Here is a 22655-nt window from a genome sequence, read left to right as displayed (position 1 = left end):
AGAAGAGAGGAAAGGTTTTGTTTGTTTGTTTTAAGATTTTATTTATTTATTCATGAGAGACACAGAGAGAGTGGGAGGCAGAGACACAGGCAGAGAGAGAGAGAAGCAGGCTCCATGCAGGGAGCCCGACGTGGGACTCGATCCCAGGTCTCCAGGATCACACCCTGGGCTGAAGGCGGCGCTAAACCACTGAGCCACCCGGGCATCCCGAGGAAAGGTTTCTACAAACCTCACCTTGAAGAGGTCTTGGGAGTGGAAAAAAGAACAGATGGCAGAGGTGAAAGAAAGGAGGAAGGAAAGGATGACAGGCATCGAAGGCATATACATCATCCTCATGAATTATTAAAACCACCCCTGTGTTGTGGTTTTATTCCAGTTTTACAGATGATAAAACAGGCTCAGAAGGGTCAAGTAACTTGTTGGAGATCACTTGTTGGTGTTAAACAGCAGAGGTGGGACTCAGATCCAGTCTTCCCATGTAAACACACCTCTCTCCCTGTGTCATGGGGCTGCTATGAGTGGGCACCACGGGGCCAGGTGAGGATGGCTTCCAGCTCTCATGCCAGGTGACCCAAGACAAGGATTCAAGAAACAGAAAAAGGCAAGAAGTGGTGGTGGCTGCGGGCTGGGCAGGAGGTGATTTCAGACAAGTATTGGGTTGGGAAGGATAGGATTAAAATGATGCATTTGGTGGCATCTAGTTGAAGTTTGAATGGTTTGAATAAACCCAGTAGTGAGTGTATTCTGAAGATGACTGAAGAGAGCAGATGGGTTTGGACAGAGGCGGGTGAATCTGGGAGAGCCACAGCTAACGTTCAAGAACTCTGGTGATTCTTTTACATCGTGTGGCTTGTTTTTCTTACAGTGACTCTGATCGGTCACTTGAGTAGCCAATACGTAAAAATATATTATACATGAAGATATTAAGTGAGTAGATAATATAACGGGCTGCATAAAGTCATATGGTTTATTTGCAGTAAAGCTTAAAAAAAAAATAGCGGTTTCCCGCAACTCTTCTACTTTTAGTTAGGGCTTTTTCCAGCTCCCTGAAAAGCAGACCACACCCTGTAAAACAGCCCATTTGGGACATTAGTTCATTTCCATTTTTATACTTCTAAAGCACAAGAACAGTTAAAATACCCAGGAAAGAAGGATGTCCACTCCGGCAGAAATAAAGTATAAATAATCAGTTCAAAGGGAACACCAGTCTGGTCTGTGAATTTTTATGTTCAATTTTAATCATGTAGACTAAAGTATCCTTGAGTATCTTATCCTGACTCAGAAGCTTTTTTTTTGGATCATGTAGACCTAGAGTCATGTTTTTAAACAGATAAGTGATTTTTTTAAAAAGATTTTATTTATTTATTTATGAGAAACACACACAGAGGCAGAGACGCAGGCAGAGGGAGAAGCAGGCTTCATGCAGGGAGCCCGATGTGGGACTCGATCCCGGAACTCCAGGCTCAACGCCCTGGGCCAAAGGCAGACGCCAAACCGCTGAGCCACCCAGGGATTCCCCAGATAAGTGATTTTAAAAATCAGATAGTTGGGGACACCTGGGTGGCTCAGTGGTTAAGTGTCTGCCTTCCGGCTCAGGGCGTGATCCTGGAGTCCCAGGATCGAGTCCCACATCGGGCTCCCTGCTTGGCGCCTGCTTCTCCCTCTGTGTCTCTGCCTCTCTCTCTCTCTGTGTCTCTCATAATAAATAAATAAAATCTTTAAAAAAATAAAAAAATAAAATCAGACAGTTGCAGCTGTAAAGAATTTCTAGAATTCAAAGGGAATTAACTAAATAAATACATATTTCTGAAGAGTCTCTAGACTTATAAATAAAATGTCATATAAGTACATATCTGAGTGGGGGTATTTAGGCTAGATATTTGTTTTCTATGTTATTGTCCTGCATTGTCTTATGAAGGCGATCGCACAAAGATGACAGTTTTTTAAATGGATAAATAAATTATAAAACAGAACAATCCCTTTATGGAAGAAAGCAAATTCTTCCTAATTATTTGCTAGGACAGAGTTCTTTTCCTCATCAAAGACCCCATTTTAGTTTTGTATGAGGTCATCATAGATAAGAATCACTTCATAAGTTGTATGTGTGTGTGTGTTTGTTTGTTTTTTTCAGGTTTTATTTATTCATGAGAGACACAGTGAGAGAGAAACACACACACAGGCCGAGGCAGAAGCAGGTTCCATGCAGGGAGCCCGATGTGGAGCCCCATGCGGAGCCCGATGCAGGACTCTGGGATCACACCCTGAGCCAAAGGCAGACACTCAACTGCTGAGCTCCCCAGGCATCCTAAGATGTGTGTTAAATGCATACGAAATTCCTATAGAAGATGAAACGTTAAAACAGGCCATTTATAAAGTATTGTGTCACTTTCACCCAAGTAAAACAGCTGCCAATGGATAACGAGTTTAACTTGATTTTTTTTGTTGTTGCTAGCTCAGGCTTCCTTTCTTATTTGAGAGGGCTGTATAGTAATTTTTATCACGCGTCATTAGAAATACAATTTGTTAGAACAAAGACTGTTGTGTAAGTATAATTACATCTTCCTGTATGATTAAATGAAGGCTGTATTGTAGCTTTTTTCAGCGGTGGCAGCTGTAGCAAACCAAGTTCAGCCTATAAAAGAATTCCTGTGACTAACTGGTACTAATTGTTTACGGAACAACCAGTGGGAGTAATATTCATGAATACTATGGAAATGAAATATTCTGAGACCAAGTGGTTTACCCCTTGTTTTCACCACCCTGCTGTGGTTAGATGATATTCATTGTATAATCAGGCCAAGTGAAGTGGGAGTTCTTAGTCTTTCGTTGTTGTTGAAATATGACTGCATTCGTCTGGTCAGGCCTCTTGTCTTCTAAATGGGAAATTGAGGCTTGAAAGGATCGAAGGGTTATTTAAATCACTGACCTTCAAACTTGTTTGCTCGGACACCCCATCACATTTTTAAGGACACCCTGCAATATATATGAGTATAGTAATTTATAACTTGCATATCTATTTTATTTATTTTTAATTTTTTTTAAATTTTTATGATAGAGAGAGAGAGAGGCAGAGACATAGGCAGAGGGAGAAGCAGGCTCCATGCACCAGGAGCCCGACGTGGGATTCGATCCTGGGTCTCCAGGATCGTGCCCTGGGCCAAAGGCAGGCGCTAAACCACTGCGCCACCCAGGGATCCCTGGCATATCTATTTTTAAATCAAGAAATTTTTAGGGACGCCTGGGTGGCTCAGCGGTTGAGCGTCTGCCTTTGACTCAGGGCTTGATCCCAGAGTCCTTCCTGCATGGAGCCTGCTTCTCCCTCTGCCTATGTCTCTGCCTTTCTCATGAATAAATAAATAAAATCTTTAAAAAATTAAAAAAATTTAAAATTATTTTTATTTTTTAGCTTTTATTTAAATTCACGTTAGTTAACATATGGTTTATTATTAGTCTCAGGGTATAAACACACTCAAGTTAAATTTTTTTTTTCAAGTTAAATTTTTGATGGGTGAGAGAAAATAGGAAATAGATGGTTTAGCATTTTCTGTCAATACTCCAAGGACTTTTGGCATGTACATCCCACTTTGGAGACCACTGATTTAGGTCATTCGGGTTAAAAAAAAAAAAAAGATAAAGACGAAGAAACTTGCTATTGAGAAAAGAGAGAATTAGGGTGCCTGGGTGGCTCAGTGGTTGCGCGTCTGCCTTCAGCTCAGGTTGTGATCCTGGGGTCCCGGGATTGAGTCCCCCATCAGGTTCCCTGCAGGGAGCCTGCTTCTCCCTCTGCCTGTGTCTCTGCCTCTCTCTGTGTGTCTCTCGTGAATAAATAATAAAATCTTAAAAAAAAGAAAGAAAGAGGGCAAGAAAGGTCCTCCAAGCTGAAGGGAGACATTTACAACAACAAGGAAGTGGTAGTCTCACCATCTCCAGACGATATATTTTTGTGCTATGGGAGCTTGCCTATGTTGCATTATAGAAGTATTTTAAAAGAAATTAAAAAAAACACAAAAACCCAACCCAAACAGGATTGTGTCTCAAATTTTTTTTCATTGTGTCTCAATTAATTAATCTTTGCTATTGACTCAGGCAAGGAGTTTTTTTTTTTTAACTTATTTTTTTTCAGGCAAGGAGTTTATAGCATTTAGAAATGCTTTGCTATAAAATGACAACTGGAACTCCTTATTTGTCAAAGCACAGCTTTTCAGATAGAAGTAGAAGGAGCAAATCAGTTTCTGGTTTTAGTTCATCCAGAGGCATGCAGGCTTTTTGGACCAATTATTTCCAGACCTTGAAATAAATCACCTCCTGTGCCATTAGTACTTGAAGGATTAGCAGCCTCAAAGATTTATGTGCGGATTAATTGGGGAGTGTATGTTAGATTGCTGTGTTTAGAACCACGGTTGTCCTGCAAGTCATTTTCATTAGTGCTTTATTCAAAATTCTTTAGCCTTATATAATACTGACGTTGCAGGGAAATCCGAATGAGCCTTTTCTTTTTCTTTCTTTTTTTTTTTTTTTTAATTTATTGTGGCTTGGCCTCAGCCTTGCCACCACCCTCACCCCACACTGTAGGGGTACACAGTGAGGGGTACACAGAACATCTAAAAGCACAGGGGCTTTGGGTAGCGCAAAGATTACTTCGATTGCTTCAGCTGATCAGTGCCCAAAATGTACATGACCTTTTACTGAGAGAGACAAGATGAGGTACAAGAAGTACATGGCCATCCTGGAAGCCGCAGTGGGTATCACCCCACTTAACAAAAGAGAGCTTCTTCCTGAGAGCAGAAGACATGTGAATCTCTGGCAGCACCCCGGGTAAGCAGAGGAGGGCGGAAGATGCTTTGTGTGTGTTTGGGGGGTTCTAGACAGAGGGGAAGGGTCATCCCTGTCCTAAGGGTAATAGGTGGGGGAGTTCTTCACTGAGAACTTGTTTCTTCCTAGCACATAGGGCCTTGACAGACAGAATTAGAATAGTAATACAATGCATGGTAATAATAACTCTTAAGAAAAATTTTAGTCTAGCAGCCAAGAAGATGAAGTAATGGGTGTTTTTTACATTTGGATATTTTAATTTTCTGATTTTGACTTTTTCTTTTTTACATGGTCTATACATAGAGCAGTTCTTAAAGATGAGTCAGTGTGCCTTATTTTTTTCCTACGATGCAAGTATTGTTCTGATTAAAGTGTACATGTGGAATGTTTTGGATAAATACTTTTTATTTTGCTTTATGTCTCTTTCTAATGCCCCACTAATTAACCATGCTGAAGAAAGGTTTAGATGTTTTCTTCTGAATGGTTAGAGTCCTGGATCCCTATTTTCTTCTCTAAAGTCCCTTTTGTGTCTTTTACACATTGAAGAGAAGTTTAATTTAAGGTGTTAAATGGCAGATAGTATTTTTAGGGACTGAACTTAATTTTAATTTTTTTAAAAGATTTTATTTATTTATTCATGAGAGACACGGGGAGAGAGAGAGAGAGAGAGGCAGAGAGAGGCAGAGACACAGGCAGAGGGAGAAGCAGGCTCTCTGCAGGGAGCCTGATGTGGGACTCTATCCCGGGACTCCAGGATCATGCCTTGAGCCAGAGGCAGACGCTTAACTCCTGAGACACCCAGACATCTCAATTTTTAATTTTTTTAAAAGATTTATTTATTTATTTGAGAGAGAGCTCAGGAGCGTGGGGGGAATGGGGGAAGGGCAGATGGAGAGAGACTCTCAAGCAGACTCCCCACCAAGCAGGAACCCGGCATGGGGCTTCATCCCATGACCTTGAGATCACGACCTAAACCCAAACCAAGAGTTAGACGCTTGACCGACTGAGCCACTTAACTTAATTTTTTTTAAAAGACTTTATTTATTTATTCATGAGAGACACAGAGAGAGAGAGAGGCAGAGACACAGGCAGAGCGAGAAGCAGGCTCCATGCAGGGAACCTGATGTGGGACTCGATCCTGGGTCTCCAGGATCGCGCCCTGGGCTGAAGGCACCGCTAAACCGCTGAGCCACGCAGGGCTGCTCCTGAACTGAATATTTAAATTGAATGAACCACATATCGGTTTTCACTCAAGGACTAACTAGAGGCATCTATATAGCTAATGCTCTTTCTTTTTAAAAAATAGAAAGTCACAACTTATTTTTTTTTTAAGGTTTATTTATTTAGAGAGCAAGAGCGGGAGAGAGAGAGCGCTTGAGCACGAGTGGGAGGGGCAGGGAGAGAGAGAATCCCAAGCAGCCTCCATGGCCAGCTCAGAGCCCAATGTGGGGCTCCATCCCACTACACTGAGATCATGACCCGAGCTGAAATCAACAGTGGGACACTTAGCCAATTGAATTACCCAGCTGTCCCAAGTCATTAGCTTATTTTTATCATATAAACAATATACATTCATTAAGCAAGATTTTAAAAATACAAAAAAATAAGGGAGAAAATCATTTGTAATCGTATCTCTCTAAGAGAATTACTATAATCATTTAGGTCAGAAGTTTTCAAAGGAGGGAGGGAGGGGGCAGGATTTGCCCCCTGGGGGACATTTGGCAACATCTGGGTAAAATTTTGGCTATAATAACCTGGGGAGTTGCTGCTGGTATCTAGCGGGTGGAAGTCAGAGATGCCGTCCAACATCCTAAAATGGACAAAAGAATTATCCAGCCCAAAATGTCAAGAGTGCTGCTGTTGAGACATTTGATTTAAGTAGATTTTTTCCCAATCTGCAAAAGGTAATTTTTATTAGAAATACATTAGATATCCCTAAGAAATTTTAGGGATTTTAGGGATGCTTTCGAATGGAATCCCGAGACCTCATCATCATCATTATTAACTATTTTATTCTGTCTTAAGAGGGAAAGAAAGTGTATATATGTGCCAAGAGGGCAAAGGGTATATAGTGACCTTGGGAGAGTCCATGTGGGTTAATGTTTAGTGAGGGCCATGGAAAACATGTCATAATGACCAAATATGGTTCTGTAAGTAGCCCCTAAAGATGGGGCATACTGTAGCTTGGACTTTTGTTCCAGAATGTTGGAAGTTAAGAGCTGGGAGGACCTTTTGTCACAGACAGCAGACAGGTTTCTTATGGCATACCAAAGCCAGTTGATGTGTGGGCTGCTGAGAGTGTCGAGTGAGGGAGAGTACCCAGGTCAAGTCTGAGCTTAGCAGAAAAGAAATATTGTGATTGATTAGGGACATACTAATATGGAAAATTGGAGAGGTGCAACATGTGTCTATATCTTCATCACTCCCTAATTCTAATTTGGTCTTTGATTTTTACAACTGTGAAACTGAGACTCATTTGAGTCACCATGATTGAGGGCTTGGCCCTCAGACAGCAACTGGATGTTCTTGGTTTCTGGCTCAAGATCATTCCTTAAGGGATTCTCCCTAAACAGACCCACAGGATTCAGATGTGTAAATGGATTGCCACATTATTAATTTCTTTTTGGAGATAACCTTTTCTAGCCATTGGAATGAGTGAGTAACCTAAGTAAAACCATCTCTGCTTCTCCTCATTTCCCCAAGTCAAGCCAAACAGAAGTCAAACTATTCATTCCAAAGTGATTTTTTTTTAAAGATTTTATTTATTTATTAACGAGAGAGAGAGAGGCAGCGACACAGGCAGAGGGAGAAGCAGGCTCCATGCAGGGAGCCCGATGTGGGACTCCATCCTGGGTCTCCAGGATCACACCCTGGGCTGAAGGCGGCGCTAAACCGCTGAGCCACCTAGGGATCCCCCCAAAGTGATTCTTAATAAAGAAAGTTGAATGTGCTCTCTCTCTCTTTCTCGTTCTCTCTCTTTTAAGAGACATTCTCTGAAACCTGATGAAATAGCACAATGTCACAGGACAATGAGATCTTTCTTGTATCTGTAATACTTTGAGTTCTTTAAATACACATGGACTAAACATTGTTCTGCTGGTTCTCATTCTTTTGTTTGCTGACTCCCTTTTCACCTAACAGTCTTCCTTTGGACATGGAATATCCTTCATTAAGCTTTTTTTTGTTTGTTTGTTTTTGTTTTTTTGTTTTTTTGTTTTTTTTTTTTCTTCATTAAGCTTTTAACAAACTCTCCCTTCTGTGAATTCTAGCAGGGGTTATCTCCTCCTGATTAATTTCACTAATCAGGGGATCCCTGGGTGGCGCAGCGGTTTGGCGCCTGCCTTTGGCCCAGGTCGCGATCCTGGAGACCTGGGATCGAATCCCACGTCCGGCTCCCGGTGCATGGAGCCTGCTTCTCCCTCTGCCTGTGTCTCTGCCTCTCTCTCTCTGTGACTATCATAAATAAATAAAAATTTAAAAAAAATTTAAAAAAATTTCACTAATCAGTTCTAAATCTTGCAGAGCAGTTTGGTGTCTTGTTTCTCATTCACATGTACATTTTAATAAAATCTTAAAAAAAAAAATGAATGGCTTCTCCGTGTGCACATTTACCCCAATGCCTGAGACATGATAGGTGCTCAGCAAACACTTGCCAGTGCTTAACTCAGTTTCAGTATAGTCACAAATAAAAAAAAAAAATGTTTAAAGGAATTGACATTCAAACTTAAAAATACTGATCCACCTATGGATTTCCCTTTTATTCCTTTTTTTTTTTATTTTAAAGATTTTATTTATTTATTCGAGAGAGAGAGAGAGAGAGAGAGAGAGGCAGAGATACAGGCAGAGGGAGAAGCAGGCTCCATGCAGGGAGCCTGATGTGGGACTCGATCCCGGGACTCCAGGATCATACCCTGGGCCGAAGGCAGGCGCTAAACCGCTGAGCCACCCAGGGATCCCCCCCCCCTTTTAATAAACTACTGTTTATTTTTTATTTTAAAGATTTTATTTATTTATTCGAGAGAGAGAGAGAGAGAGGCAGAGACCCAGGCAGAGGGAGAAGCAGGCTCCATGCAGGGAGCCCAACGTGGGACTCCATCCTGGGTTTTCAGGATCACACTCTGGGCCAAAGGTGGTGCTAAATCGCTGAGCCACTCGGGCAGCCCTGGATTTCCCTTTTAAAAGTTTGTCCAAAAAAAAAAAAAAAAAAAAAAGTTTGTCAAGTTTTTCATGTTTCTTGACATTAATTTTACGTATCTGTCAATGCTATTGAAAACTCTATACATATGAATATAGTTTAGTTCTTTCACAAGCTATTTCTCAATTTAAAAGTAGCCCTAGTCAATATTGGTGTATTTTAGACATGGTTGATTGTTGGTGGTTCCTATACATGTCAAAAACCTTGGGAATATTATCAAAGAAAGTTAAAACCAAGATGTTTTAGAAATGTGGAAGACTGATTTAATTAAAAAGCAACCTGTTTCAATACAAGAAACAAGCACTTTTTGGAGCTGATACCTGTAGAAAAATTTCATGGTAAGGCCAAAAGCATAAGAAAGCCCATCTTGATTTGCTGGCCATTTATTTATCTTTGGAAGTAATAATAGAAACCATGCCTGTGCTGGGCTGTAATCCTGTTGCTTGCTTTGTAGGATGTCCAGATGGCGTTGCTTTAGCCAGTGCCTACATTTCCTGCTGATGCTTGGAAGAGAAGGGAAATGTGTCCCCTGCCTGTATAAATAAAATTGACATTATCCTTTATTTCTATTTCATTGTGTAGGGAGTGTTTTGCACAGATACCACAATATCACTTTGTCTAGCAAACAGAAGAGTATGCCCAGAACTGGTGAGAAGCCACATTCTTCCTCCCACTGGACATGACTGCCCTGTGTGAAGCTCCTGGGGCCCAGGCCTCACCCAGAAGTGTGCTTAACTCCTTGTGCAGTTCATTTATTTTTTATTTTTTTAAGATTTTATTTATTTATTTATGAGAGAGAATGAGAGAGAGGGGCAGAGAGAGGCAGAGACACAGGCAGAGGGAGAAGCAGGCTCCATGCAGGGAGCCTAACGTGGGACTCGATCCCAGGTCTCCAGGATCACTCCCTGGGCTGAAGGCAGCGCCAAACCACTGGGCCATCCGGGCTGCCCTGTTTTCTCTATTTTTTAAAAACGATTTATCCATTTATTTGAGAGAGAGAGAGAGAGCGAGAGAGCACATGCACAAGTGGAGGAGGGGCAGAGGGAAAGGGAGACTCTCAAGCAAACTCCCTGCTGAGTACTGAGCCCAAAGCAGGGCTTGATCCCAGGACCCTGAGATCATGACATGAGCTGAATCAAGAGTCAGACACTTAACTGACTGAGTCGTCCAGGTGCCCCGCTATTGTTTACTTTAAAATGGAAAATTTTACGTTAAGCGTATTTAATTGTAATTTAAAAAGTTTTCTCCAGATATTTTCCCACCTGCTAAGTATTCTTGTCACCTGAAATTTTAAATATTTATTTATTTGAGAGAGAGAAAGAAAGAGAAGTGTGCAGGGTTGGGGGAAAGAATCTCAAGCAGACTCCCACTGAGCGTGGAGCCCAACGTGGAGCGCCATTCCGTGACCCTCGAGCCAAAATCAAGAGTCGGAGGCTTAGCTGATGGTGCCATCCAGGTGGCCCACGGTTTCTTTCTTGAAGTAATGAGAATGCTCTAAAATGGATTTTGGTGATGGTTGCTTAACTCTGTAAGTATATTAAAAGCCATGTTATAAATGGCTGAATCACACAGTATGTGAACTTCAGTGCACTTCCCAAGATCTTACTGTGCTGGAAGTATGTTGGATTTTTAACCACTCTTGTCTTTTTCAGGGTGCGGAGTACCACGTTATTATCGTCTCCCTGCGAGTGGGATTGGCCCTTCGGCTGTACCTCCTGGCACGAGCATTCCACAGAGCACAGACGTGCGCTGGCAGGCAGCCTGCTTTTCCAGGTACTTGCTTTTTTCTCTCATCAACCTGGTTACTGGCTTTCCTCCACCTAAAGTTCGATGTAAATGATTTCGCATCTTAGAGGTAGTCAAGGGCACCCTTTTCTATGTTGCTGATAGAGGAACTGTTCAATATCAGAAAATTTCCTTGTAACATGGTATTTACCAAGGAGCAGAGACATCATACATGCATTTGTGGTCTGAATTGACATGTATAACTTTGCCATGATTGGATGAGAATTAATTTGAGCTCCTTCCTGGCCAGAGTATATAAATCTAACTCCTGTGGTTCAGAATAAATGCTTGGCAAGGTATTTTAGTGCCTGGGGTTATAGGTCATTCTAGCAAGTCCTGTTTTTTTCCATTATCTTTGAGGTAGCAGAATTATGTAACTGTGGTAAGCACTTTGCTGAAAATATTAAAGACATCGGTTGCACTGGCTTCCAAAGATTAATTATGTACAAGCTTTTAGTGAAAGAACTAAGAGTGAGTATTATCTATTTACTGATTCAATTTTAAGTAGGAATTAAATGAGATTTACAGGGCATTACATTTTATTTTGACAGATGCTGGGATGTGTTTGCTCTTAGTTATACTTTAACCCCTGATTATAGGCCAGTACGTGGTCCACTGGAATGAGGGTGGAATTTTTTTTTTTTCATGTGCTTGTTTCATAATTCCTGTCTGTTTGAGCTTAAAACCCCTGCCTGGGTAGATTCTAGCTCTTTGTCAGAGCTTGAGTTTAATAGAGTGTGAATGGCACACGCCAGGGTAGCAGAGAGCAAATCCCAGTGTTCCTGCACATGCCTTAATGTTTCTGAGTTCAGATCCATCATCTGTGAAAGAGAGGGTCAATGTGACGCTAAATGAGCTAAAGTATATATAGCAAGAACTAGGCACACTCTCTCGGAGTCTAGTCCAAATGGGGACACTTGTGGGGAAGCCCTTGGTTTCCACTAAGCTGACAGGGCTTGGAGTGAGTTCTGTTTGCTGAGATGTTCTCTATGGAGCTCTTAAAGTTTCCAAACATAAGAAGACAGATGCTTACCAAGAGTCCAGCAGTTTTCCTGAAACTAGACTTCTGGGTAGGATCTATTGATTTTGTCAAATGAATTATAGGAGCAGTGTGGGGTGTGGCAAAGGGGGATGGTACTGGCATTCATTGTCTGTAGGAGGGGGGAAGGCTCTTTGTGACTCAAACAAGCCCCTTCTAATAAACACTTCTCTGGTTCTGATTCCCTGTACTACTGACCACAGGTCCTTTGATGTCAGTTAGTTTGCCCAAGACAGAGCCTTGCTCCAAAGCTCTTAACTGTGTAAAAACTTAAGCTTGGTTTCCTGGGGTGACTTAGCCTCAGGTGAACTTGGGTGGCAAGGATTTTTTCCAGAGCATCTCACATCATCTTAGTTTCAGATCCAGCAAGCATTTATTAGGAGCTTTTTATTTGCTAGGCACTGGGCAAGGTGCTTTTACCCATATTGTTTAACCTCAAAACAACCCTGAAAGGAAAGGTGTTATTTACAAATAAAATCTCTGAGATTCACAGATTTTAAGTGATTTTCCCAAAGTTGCACAGACCCTGATCCCCAACTTCAGTGAGATTCCTCTAGTAACAGCTGACTGTATATACTGAGTTATACTAACTCTACAGAGCTTGGATACTTAACTCCTAAACTCAGGATAGTAGCAGATGTTTCTCAAGAGCTTGTTCTTTTTTTTTTTTTTTTTTTTAAGATTTTATTTATTTATTCATGAGAGACACAGAGAGAGAGAGAGAGAGAGGGAGAGACACAGGCAGAGGGAGAAGCAAGCTCCATGCAGGGAGCCCGATGTGGGACTCGATCCTGGGACTCCAGGATCACACCCTGGGCCGAAGGCGGCGCTAAACCGTTGAGCCACCCGGGCTGCCCCATCAAGAGCTTGTTCTGATCCATTGATGGTGACTGCCTGGAGTTAAGGATTCTTAGGTCCTGTCCAAGCAAGAATGTTAGGGTCCGTTAGCATCCAATGCCTAGCATGGGTGGAGGAGGGTTCCTGTATCTCCTCCTGTTCCTTGACCTGAGGTTTCTGATCATTAGTCTTCTGGAAGTATGTGAATCTGAGCAGAGCTTCACTTCTTAGACATAGCTTCTTCTCATTGTTAGGTGATTTAGGGATCTCAGAGTTATCATGGACTCACCCCATAATACAGGCTTAGGAAAGCCAGCTGAGGGATCCCTGGGTGGCGCAGCGGTTTAGCACCTGCCTTTGGCCCAGGGCGCGATCCTGGAGACCTGGGATCGAATCCCACGTCGGGCTCCCTGCATGGGGCCTGCTTCTCCCTCTGCCTGTGTCTCTGCCTCTCTCTCTCTCTCTCTGTGTGTGTGTGACTATCATAAATAAATAAAATTAAAAAAAAAAAAAAAAGGAAAGCCAGCTGAAGGTGGAAACTTAAACACTTTTACTTCTATGCACCTGAGAGTCTCTCTGTCATCCTGTCTCCCCAGGGGCTCCCCAGTCTGTCGGAACACTTAGGGAGCTCATGCCAGCAGCCAGACCTCCTCACACTGAATCGCATAGGTCCACAGTAGTAGTGCTCACACTTTAGGACATCAGAAACTCCTGGAGGACTGATTCAAGCAGGTCCCTGGGTCTCACCCCTCAGTCAGTGTGGGATAAGGCCCAGGAGTATGCATTTCTAACAAGTTCCCAGCCAGACCATACTTAATTTCCAGACCATACTTTAGAGAACCGTTAAACTAGAAAGAGCTAGTTTAGAGCATGGGCTTGTTTATAGATGGTATATGTGGCCACTTTCCTTACCTGTGGTGAAGGGATTGTTTCCTCAAACGTTTAATGAGCATCTCAAGCAGCACACCTAAGGGAAATTTAGAGGGATAAAAGGCTCATCCCTGGGGGGCCTGGGAGTCTAATTTGGAATCAGTAACTGCACTGCTGTGGAAGCAGTGCACTGCTGTACCTACCACTTGTGTGGATGGGAGCAGAAGGCCTGAGGTGGTGACTATGTGAGGAGGGCCTCCTGGGGAAGGTGATATTTGAGAAGCAACCTGAGAATGAAAATTGCTGGCCACATGAGCAAAGTGGGGAAGGGAACTTGCAGAGCGGAGACTGTATAGTGTAGGCCCTGGAGGTGCTGCACCAGGCTAGAGGAAAGTTCTTGTGTGTGGTGAGAATCCCACTGTGATTCTAGTATTACAGGTGAAGCATCAAGCTATAGTGGCAACGATGAAAGCTTTTTATTTATTTGAGTTCTCACTCTAATGTAGTTGGTACAGTGATGAGTGTTTTATCTGCATTGTCCCACCCTGCGAGGTGCAGGTCCAATTATACTCCTGATATGTGTTGGTTTCCTAGAGCCGTACAACAAAGTACCTCAAACCAGCTGGCTTCCATGATGGAAATTTCTTGTCTCAGTTCTGGAGGCTGGAAGTGTGAAGTCCAGCTGTGGGCAGACCTGTTTCCTTCTGAAGGTTGTGAGGGGAAGGTCTGTTCTGGGCATCACTCCTTGACTTGTAGATGTCTGTCTTGCCTGTGTGTGTGTCTGTCTTTGTATCCAAATTTCCCCCTTTTATAAAGACACCACTGTATTGGATTAGGGCCCATGCTGAAGACCTCACTTTAACTTGACTAACTCTGTAAAGACCCTGTCTTTAAATAAGATCCCATTCTGAGATAACAAGGGACAGGACTTCAACATGTGAATGTTGTGGGGAACACATACCATCACTTCATAGATGAAGACACAGAGGCAGGGAAGCTGCTCAAGTCACACTTGCCAGCTGCGTAGGTCAAGAACAGTTGGCTGATGTTTATGGCTTAAACCTAAGAAGTAGCAGAACAGGGGCTTGTTCAAACACAGGCCTGTCTGACTTCATAGCTGTGCTCTGTCAGCCCAGTGCTTCACTGGCTTCTGGTGTTTGTTTCTGCCATGTTTCCTCAAGGTTCCCTGGGAACGCGGTGGCCTGCACCCAGGATGCCATGCTGCTAGCCTGTCAGTTTCTGGCTCCTGAGTTTCTGGATAAGATAGTCTTCCATTTCAGTTTTATATCTTAACCTGCTTGACTATGAGAAGTTATTAGAGCATATGAAATATTTAAAATTCATGAGGTCTTTTTAAGAAAATGTGCCATTTTTGCTGTTAAGATGTTAAATACTGGGGGTGCCTGGGTGGCTCAGTTGGTTAAGTGTCTGACTTCTTCAGTTCAGGTCATGGTTCAGGGTCCTGAAATCAAGCCCTGAGTCAGGCTCCCTGCTCAGAGGGGAAGGAGCTTTCTCCTTCTCCCTCTGCCACTCCCCCTGCTTGTGGTCTCTCATTCTTTCTCAAATAAATAAATAAAATCTTTAAAACAAATGTTAAATACCTATAAATACAGAGTTTATCTGGTATAGTTATTCTACTCTTAATGTCCTCAAACAGCCTAAATGTAAATAATGTGTTTGTTAGCCCTTAAACTTATGCAAGTATATTTACTTGGAATTATTTTAGCATGTAGGGGTTCAAGCACCTTGGCTGTCTATCTATAAAGATTCAGACAAATAGTATTGTTGGTATCCACACAATAATTCCATATTTTCCTAAGTATTTAAAATATAAGACCATCACTCCAAATACTTATTTCAAAGACTTTGTTATTTTAGCAATTCAAGCAAGCTTTCATCATGACAAATTGGTATACCACTTAAGTGAAAGAAAAATAAAAAATAAGAAGGGTTTATTCAAACTTTTGAATGCATTAACTATAGTCTGACATGTTTTCCAAGCAAATATAGAGCACGTGGTTTACTCGTGAAATCAACAAGACAAAGTGGTGGCCATCTGGCTTATCTCTGGAAATTTGAGATGTCTGGACATTGTTAAGTAGAGCACATAGATGAGTAATCCTGAAGCTAGGTTCTAAAACAGAAATTTAATCATACTCCTGCATGTTTAAAAGAATCCAGAACCTGGGAATAAGAAGATGACTAGGTGCTTTCCAAGCCAGATCCCTATCTCTTACTTTTTACAGCCAGGTTTCTTAAAAGGATTCTCTGTACTTACCATCCTTTTTCCTCACCACCACCTGCTTATCTCTCTAACACTTCCTCCTTCACCTATTCCAGTCACTTGCGGTCCAGTAATGGTTCCAAGTACTCTACAGGCTAAGCAGTGCACTGCCTGAGAAAATCTACATGGATCAGCGCTCTTCCCCAGCTAGGAGTTCGGTCTTAATTATACTCAGCAGTTATGCTGCTATGCATGCTGCCTGATTTGGGTGCCTGGTGCTGTGACTGTGTGCGGAAACCTAGAGACAGCTTATTTTATGATTCCCATTAGCCTGCTAAGATTGAGATAGAGAATTTGCAAGTAGCTTGTGCTTGGAAGGGGTGTCATCATTGGAGCTCTATTTTTTGGTCTTTTATCACTTAAAAAAAAAAGATTTTATCTATTCATATTCATTTATCTCACAGAGAAAGAGAGGCAGAGACATAGAGGGAGAAGCAGGCTCCCTGTGGGGAGCCTGATGCAGGACTCGAACCCAGGACTTTGGGATCATGACCTGAGCCAGAGGCTACGCCAGAGGCTCAACCCCTTAGCCACTCAGGTGCCCCATCACGTTTTTATCAACAGAGTGGTCGGTGACAGCAGTTTCCAGTTTAGCCAAATTTTGATTTGTTTGGAAGTAATATAGTTGTATAGCAAGATTAGACAAAACATCCTGGACAGAATTTCCTTCACTTAATCATAATTATATTGATATCTTTAAAATTATTGATTTTAATAATATGCATAATTATTTGATTATAATTACTCCTAATTTTTGATATTGATATTTGAAATATAATTATTGAGATTCAAAAAAGTCAATTTCAGTGCTTAAATCTAGTTAACTAAAATAACTAACTCTGTCAACACATTTTTTTTTTTTTGTCAACACATTTTTAAAATTTAATTTTATTTCATACATTTTTCCTTTTTCAATTTTTTTTTTAAATTTTTATTTATTTATTTATGATAGTCACAGAGAGAGAGAGAGGCAGAGACACAGGCAGAGGGAGAAGCAAGCTCCATGCACCGGGAGCCCGACATGGGATTCGATCCTGGGTCTCCAGGATCGCGCCCTGGGCCAAAGGCAGGCGCCATACCGCTGCACCACCCAGGGATCCCCTTTTTCAATTATTTTTTTTTTTTGCAAGACTTCTCATGTGTATTTATTTGTTTATTTATTTATTTATTTTTATTTATTTTATTATTTTTTTATTTTATTTTTTTATTTTTTTATTTTTTTAAATTTATTTTTTATTGGTGTTCAATTTACTAACATACAGAATAATCCCCAGTGCCCGTCACCCATTCACTCCCACCCCCCGCCCTCCTCCCCTTCTATCACCCCTAGTTTGTTTCCCAGAGTTAGCAGTCTTTACGTTCTGTCTCCCTTTCTGATATTTCCCACACATTTCTTCTCCCTTCCCTTATATTCCCTTTCACTATTATTTATATTCCCCAAATGAATGAGAACATATAATGTTTGTCCTTCTCTGACTGACTTACTTCACTCAGCCCCTTTTTCAATTTTTTAAAAGATTTTATTTATTTATTCATGAGAGACACACAGAGAGAGAGGCAAAGACACAGGCAGAGGGAGAAGCAGGCTCCATGCAGGGAGCCTGACGTGGGACTCGATCCCGGGACTCCAGGATCACACCCTGGGCCAAAGGCAGGCGCTAAACTGCTGAGCCACCCAAGGATCCCCTATTTTGTTATATATTTTTTTTATTGGAGTTTGATTTGCCAACATATAGTATAACACTCAGTGCTCATCTCGTCAAGTGTCCTGCTCAGTGCCCACCACCCAGTCATCCCATCCCCCCCCACCTCCCCTTGTCAACACACTTTGGTAGAATCTTCGTAAACTTGAATTTGTGCTTCTGATGGCTTTAGCTCAGCATAACAAATTTGACAAGAAAGCAAGGTACTTTCCCAAGACTTAGAACAAGAATCAAAATACTTTAGCAACTAGATGGTAGATAGAACTAGATCAGTCAGAGAAACCAAGTATGGGCTGGCTCAAAACTTGATAGAAATGCATACTTGGGGCACCTGGGTGGACCAGTTGGTTAAGTGTCTGGCTCTTGGTTTGGACTCAGATCATAATCTTAGGGTTATGAGATCAAACCCCATGTCCTGTTCTGCATTGCATTCTTGCCCAGCCCAGCCTGCCCACTCTCCCTCTCCTTCTGGAAGGAAGGAAGGAAGGAAGGAAGGAAGGAAGGAAGGAAGGAAGGAAGGAAGGAAGACAGAAAGACATAATAGGCATACTCCTGGAAGGAAGGAAGGAAGGAAGGAAGGAAGGAAGGAAGACAGAAAGACATAATAGGCATACTCCTGGGCCTCAACTCACACTGACTGAAGCAGAAACTCTAAGGGTGAGACCCAGAGATCTGCTTTAACCAGCCCTCCAGGAGTCTCTGATGCCCTAAAGTTTGAACACTACTGCTGTAAGTCTATGAGATTCAGTGTGAGGAGGTTTGGCTGCTGATGTGAGCTCTGTAAGTATTCTGACAGACTGGGGAGTCCCTGGGGAGACAGGACTGCAGAGGGGCTCCCAGGTGCACAGAAGTAAAAGTTTTTAAGTTTTCACCTTCAATTGGCTTTTCTAAGCCCATATGATGGGATGAGTCCATGATAACTTTAAGTGGCCAGAATTGGACATAAGGAGTGTCACCAATGGGGTGGCCAATTTAGTGGTAATATAACTGCCAATCTGGAGAGAACATGAACCAGAATTTATTACATAGTACTAATATTTTGTTAAATGGGAAATCTTTTTAACAATATAAATGGTAAGTTATAAAATATTTTATGTTATATATTACATATATATTATATGTAAATAAATACAATTATAAACTAGGTATCTATTAAATTTACTAGTGTTTTATTAAAAATTATTAGTATGCAAAATTTATTTTGTCCTTCCATCCTCCCTTTTTTTAAAAGACTTTATTTATTTATTTAAGACAGAGCATGAGCAGGAGGAGGGGCAGAGGGAGAGGGAGAAGCAGACTCCCCACCTGAGCAGGGAGCCTGATGTAGGGCTCCATCCCAAGACTCTAGGATCATGACCTGAGTAGAACTCAGATGCTTAACCAACTGAGCCATCCAGCTACCCAGGTGCCCCTTTCCATCCCTTTCTAAGTAACACCTAACTCATCTGTTTAAATGTTTTCATCTATATTTAACATGCAAGTGGTGCATTCATTCTGTTTAACATATCTTACAGGTTACTAACTTACTATCTACATTTTACGCGTCTTATAAATTCTGCTTGAGTTTTACAAGCAACTTACTTCCTCATCATCTTTGTGAAATAAATCTTAGGAGTTTCATCCACCTGATTTTTTTTCTTGGCCTCTATACCAGGTTTTGTTTTGTTTTGTTTTTTAAGATTTTACTTATTTGACAGAGAGAGAGTACACACGCACACATGAGTGGGGAGGGAGGGGCAGAGGGAGAGGGAGAAGCAGACTGCCTGCTCAGTGAGGAGCCAGACATGAGGCTCTGGATTTCAGGACCCAGAGATCATGACCTGAGCTGAAGGCAGCTGCTTAACTGACTGAGCCACCCAGGTGCCCGTCTATACCAGTTCTTAAAAAAGAACTTTAAATAAAAGTATTTTTTTCAGCAAATTATAGTATATTCACACAAATGGAATATCATGCAGTTAGAAACATGATGATATAGATCTATATTGCTATGAAAAAAGTCAAGCAATATTCTCACACAGAAATAAAGGTCGCAAAAGTGCATGCCTAGTATGGCCCCAGGTATGCAAAGTTGTATATGATATCTACGTGCTTACCTGCATAGAAGTACCTGGAAGGATGCTCATCTAGTTACTAATAGTAGTTTACTCTGGATGGTGACAATTTCATTGTATTTTACCAATTTATTTTTTTGAGAGAGAGTATGTGAGTGCACACATGCGTGCACAAGCCAGGAGAGGGAGAGAGAGAATCTTAAGCAGCCTCTATGCTCAGGTGGAGCTCAATCTCATGCTGAGATCATGACCTGAGCTGAAATCAGGAGCCTGATGCTTAATGCTTAATGACTGAACCTCTCAGGTGCCCCGTGGTTTTGTTTTGTTTTTTTTTAAGATTTTTATTTATTTACTCATGAGAGACATACACAGAGAGAGAGAAGCAGAGACACAGGCAGAGGGAGAAGCAGAGGGAAAAGCCGAAGGAGAAGCAGGCTCCGTGCAGGGAGCCCGATGTGGGACTTGATCTCGGGACTCCAGGATCACACCCTGGGCTGAAGGCAGGTACTAAACCGCTGAGCCACCCAGGGATCCCCCCGTGTTTTGGTTAATTTTTTATGATCTCCTGTATGGTTTGGGTAAATAAACAACTATCATGTATATAAAAACAATTAAATACAAATTATATGTATATGTGCAAATATATGTAAATAAATACAAGAAAGAGAATGATGGGACCTGATCTTTTCTTTTGCAAAGCAAAGACAACATTGTACAAATGGAGAGAATTATTTTCTGACCTTTTGAATGTTTTACCTGCCTTCAAAATGGTGATCTTTCTGTCTTGTGTCAGAGCTGAAAAAATGTCCCTAAGGGGCATCTGGGTGACTCAGTAGGCTAAGCGTCTGCCCAGCATGACCCCTCAAGGGGCTTCTTGCTCAGTGGGGAGCTTGCTTTTCCCTCTCCCTCTACGCTTCCCCTGCTTATGCTCTCTCTCTCTTTCAAAAAATAAATAAAATATTTTAAAAAAGAAGAAAATAAAGAAGGAAGCATACAATTTCCCAGGCCTCCTTGGTAATGAGCCTCACTTAGGGAGGTGTGTTCTCAAGACATCCACTCCCTGACCCTTCTCAGACCCCTCCCCAACCAGCATCTCAGAGAGGGCCTCAGGTAATTCTTGTCATCAGAGAAATTTAGCAGAAGTCCCATAGGAACATAAGAGTTGCCAGCCACATCTTCAGCGTGGGTTGTGCACCTCCTCGAAGTGCCTTTCCCAGGCCCAGTGTCCTTTGTTTACAAAGCCTTCGCTAATTTATGACTGCTCTGGAAAACTATCTGCTTGCAATGTTTTTCTAAGGGCCCTTTCAAGTCTGAGGATTCTTTGAAAGTCTAGGAGCCTCTTCAACAACTTTAATCTATGCTGATCAGGGATACTGCATTCATCAGACTATAGGATTCTGGTGATAATTTTTTAAAGCAATTCACGCAGTGCCAGAGGCCCCTCTGGTTCCCTGGAGGACCCATGTCTCCTGCCAGAGTCCCCTGGGTCTCTGTCACCTCAGGTTCCCTCCCTTGCACGTGAGATGAGAATGTTTTTACTTAGTCCAATTTTTAACCTATTAAAGTGTTTTTTTCTTAAAGTACTGGTTTAGGGAAAGGGTGCTCCGGAGTTCAGTTAGACATCAGATCACATTTACATCAAGGATTCTCATTAGCTAGCCCACAGCTGGAGTCAGATGGCATTTGTGGCATTTCCTTTTTTTCTGGAAAGAGAACTTTTTCTGACTTTTATGTGCAGAGAATTCAACAGCATACACTCAGCCCAGTTTGGTGACCAGTTCTTTAACCTTTGCCTTTTCCAACTTGGCAATGTGAGCTGATAACTCTGGACCTGGGATGTTGCGTCCCCGGTGGATCATACCATATCCTTCGTTGTAATTGGTCCTGATGGCTTCCACCAGCTTAGCCAGAGCTCCTTTGTCTTTCCAGTTAACCTGTGTGAAGACAACAGTGGTGCAGGTCTTCCCGTGGGCCAGACAGACGCCAGAGCCATGCAGTAAGTAGGGAGCCCCCATCTTATGATGCAGGGCAGGCAGGAAGATAACCAGCTCGGTGGGATCATGTGTGATCACTGCCAGCTGAGTCTTCTTGTTTTCCACTAAAGGAGTGACAGTATTAACCCCAGCTTGAAGGACAGGCGACCTCTTAGTGGGGACATCCCCTTGGCTGGCAGCTTTCTTCTCAGCCCCAGCCAACAGTCTCTGCTTCATCTCTCACCTTGTCTCTGGTCTGTATTTGTGGGCCAGTAGGCAGCTATGTAGCTGTTTGGAGGTCCAAGGCCTGTGTGAACTGGTTAATTGTGGGAGGCACTTTTAGACATTTATACAGAATAGCCCTTTTCTGCTGCAGCTGGATGTAGTGGGGCCATCTGACAAAGCGGGTGATGTCCTTTTGGGTTGGTTGTCCTGTCTGAGGCCAAAATACTTGGACTTTTTCTCAAGCAGAGGATTGACACTTTAATGGCTTCTTCAGGACAGTAGGGTTCAGGGCCACCTTCTTCCCTTTAGCCTTCTTTTCTTTTGGCATCTTGGATGGCTGGAAGAGAGAGCTATGGCATTTACCTTTTTCATACTGCTCAGAAAGAGCTTTACTAACATGACTCCCTAACATTTGGTTCAACCAAAGCCCTCCTGAGTTCTGTTAAAAGAAGCCATAAGGAAAACAGCAGTAGAAACCAAACCCCACCTGTCTTCTGACTCCGTGCAGTTGATCCATTGCAGTAGAGGCAGTGAACACAGGGGCAGGTGAATACTGATGGGGCTGAGCTCCAATTCAACAGAGCTGTGTCTGGAATCTCCTCTGCTTTCTAGTGGATTGGGGACCTCAGGCAATAGCTGTGATCCCCCCTCCAAAGCACAGTTTCCTTATCACTGAAGCAAGGCAATAATACCAAATATACCAAATATAGAGCGAGGGCTCTGTGGGGACCTAGATGAAATGAGTTAAAATCCTGTTTGAAAAATTTCTGACACATAAGATGCTTTTAATCAGTCTTTGCTTTATCAGGGTTTCTGGTTTTGTTTGTTTACTTATAAAGATTTTATTTTATTTTTAAGATTTTTTTTTATTTTTTTATTTT

The 22655-nt window shown here is 42.1% G+C and overlaps 1 protein-coding gene and 1 long non-coding RNA gene across 9 annotated transcripts in view; one reads left to right on the top strand and one right to left on the bottom strand.

Annotated features, from left to right (window-relative positions):
- Nucleotides 1-22655, top strand: part of TJP2 (tight junction protein 2) — a 123747-nt gene that overhangs the window by 15595 nt on the left and 85497 nt on the right. For all 7 annotated transcript variants that reach the window (XM_072838803.1, XM_072838814.1, XM_072838866.1 and 4 more), the window contains one exon: nucleotides 10660-10780. The gene's annotated coding sequence lies outside the window, so the exon portion shown is untranslated. Of the gene's footprint in view, nucleotides 1-10659; nucleotides 10781-22655 lie in introns of those variants that run through there.
- LOC140640087 (uncharacterized) overlaps nucleotides 1-22655 on the bottom strand; it is a 38927-nt gene that overhangs the window by 7432 nt on the left and 8840 nt on the right. Inside the window, exons 2-4 of one of the 2 annotated variants that reach the window (XR_012036740.1) lie at nucleotides 14500-14600; nucleotides 13581-13635; nucleotides 8843-9540 (exon numbers count right to left, since the gene is read on the bottom strand). This is a non-coding gene — a long non-coding RNA (uncharacterized lncRNA). Of the gene's footprint in view, nucleotides 1-8842; nucleotides 9541-13580; nucleotides 13636-14499; nucleotides 14601-22655 lie in introns of those variants that run through there. The other variant, XR_012036741.1, reaches the window with a different exon arrangement.

This window comes from Canis lupus, chromosome 1 (assembly GCF_048164855.1).
Source record: "Canis lupus baileyi chromosome 1, mCanLup2.hap1, whole genome shotgun sequence".
NCBI classification, from domain to species: domain Eukaryota; kingdom Metazoa; phylum Chordata; class Mammalia; order Carnivora; family Canidae; genus Canis; species Canis lupus.
The sequence above is the reverse complement of the archived record's forward strand: the minus strand, read 5'-3'. Positions and strand labels throughout refer to the sequence as shown.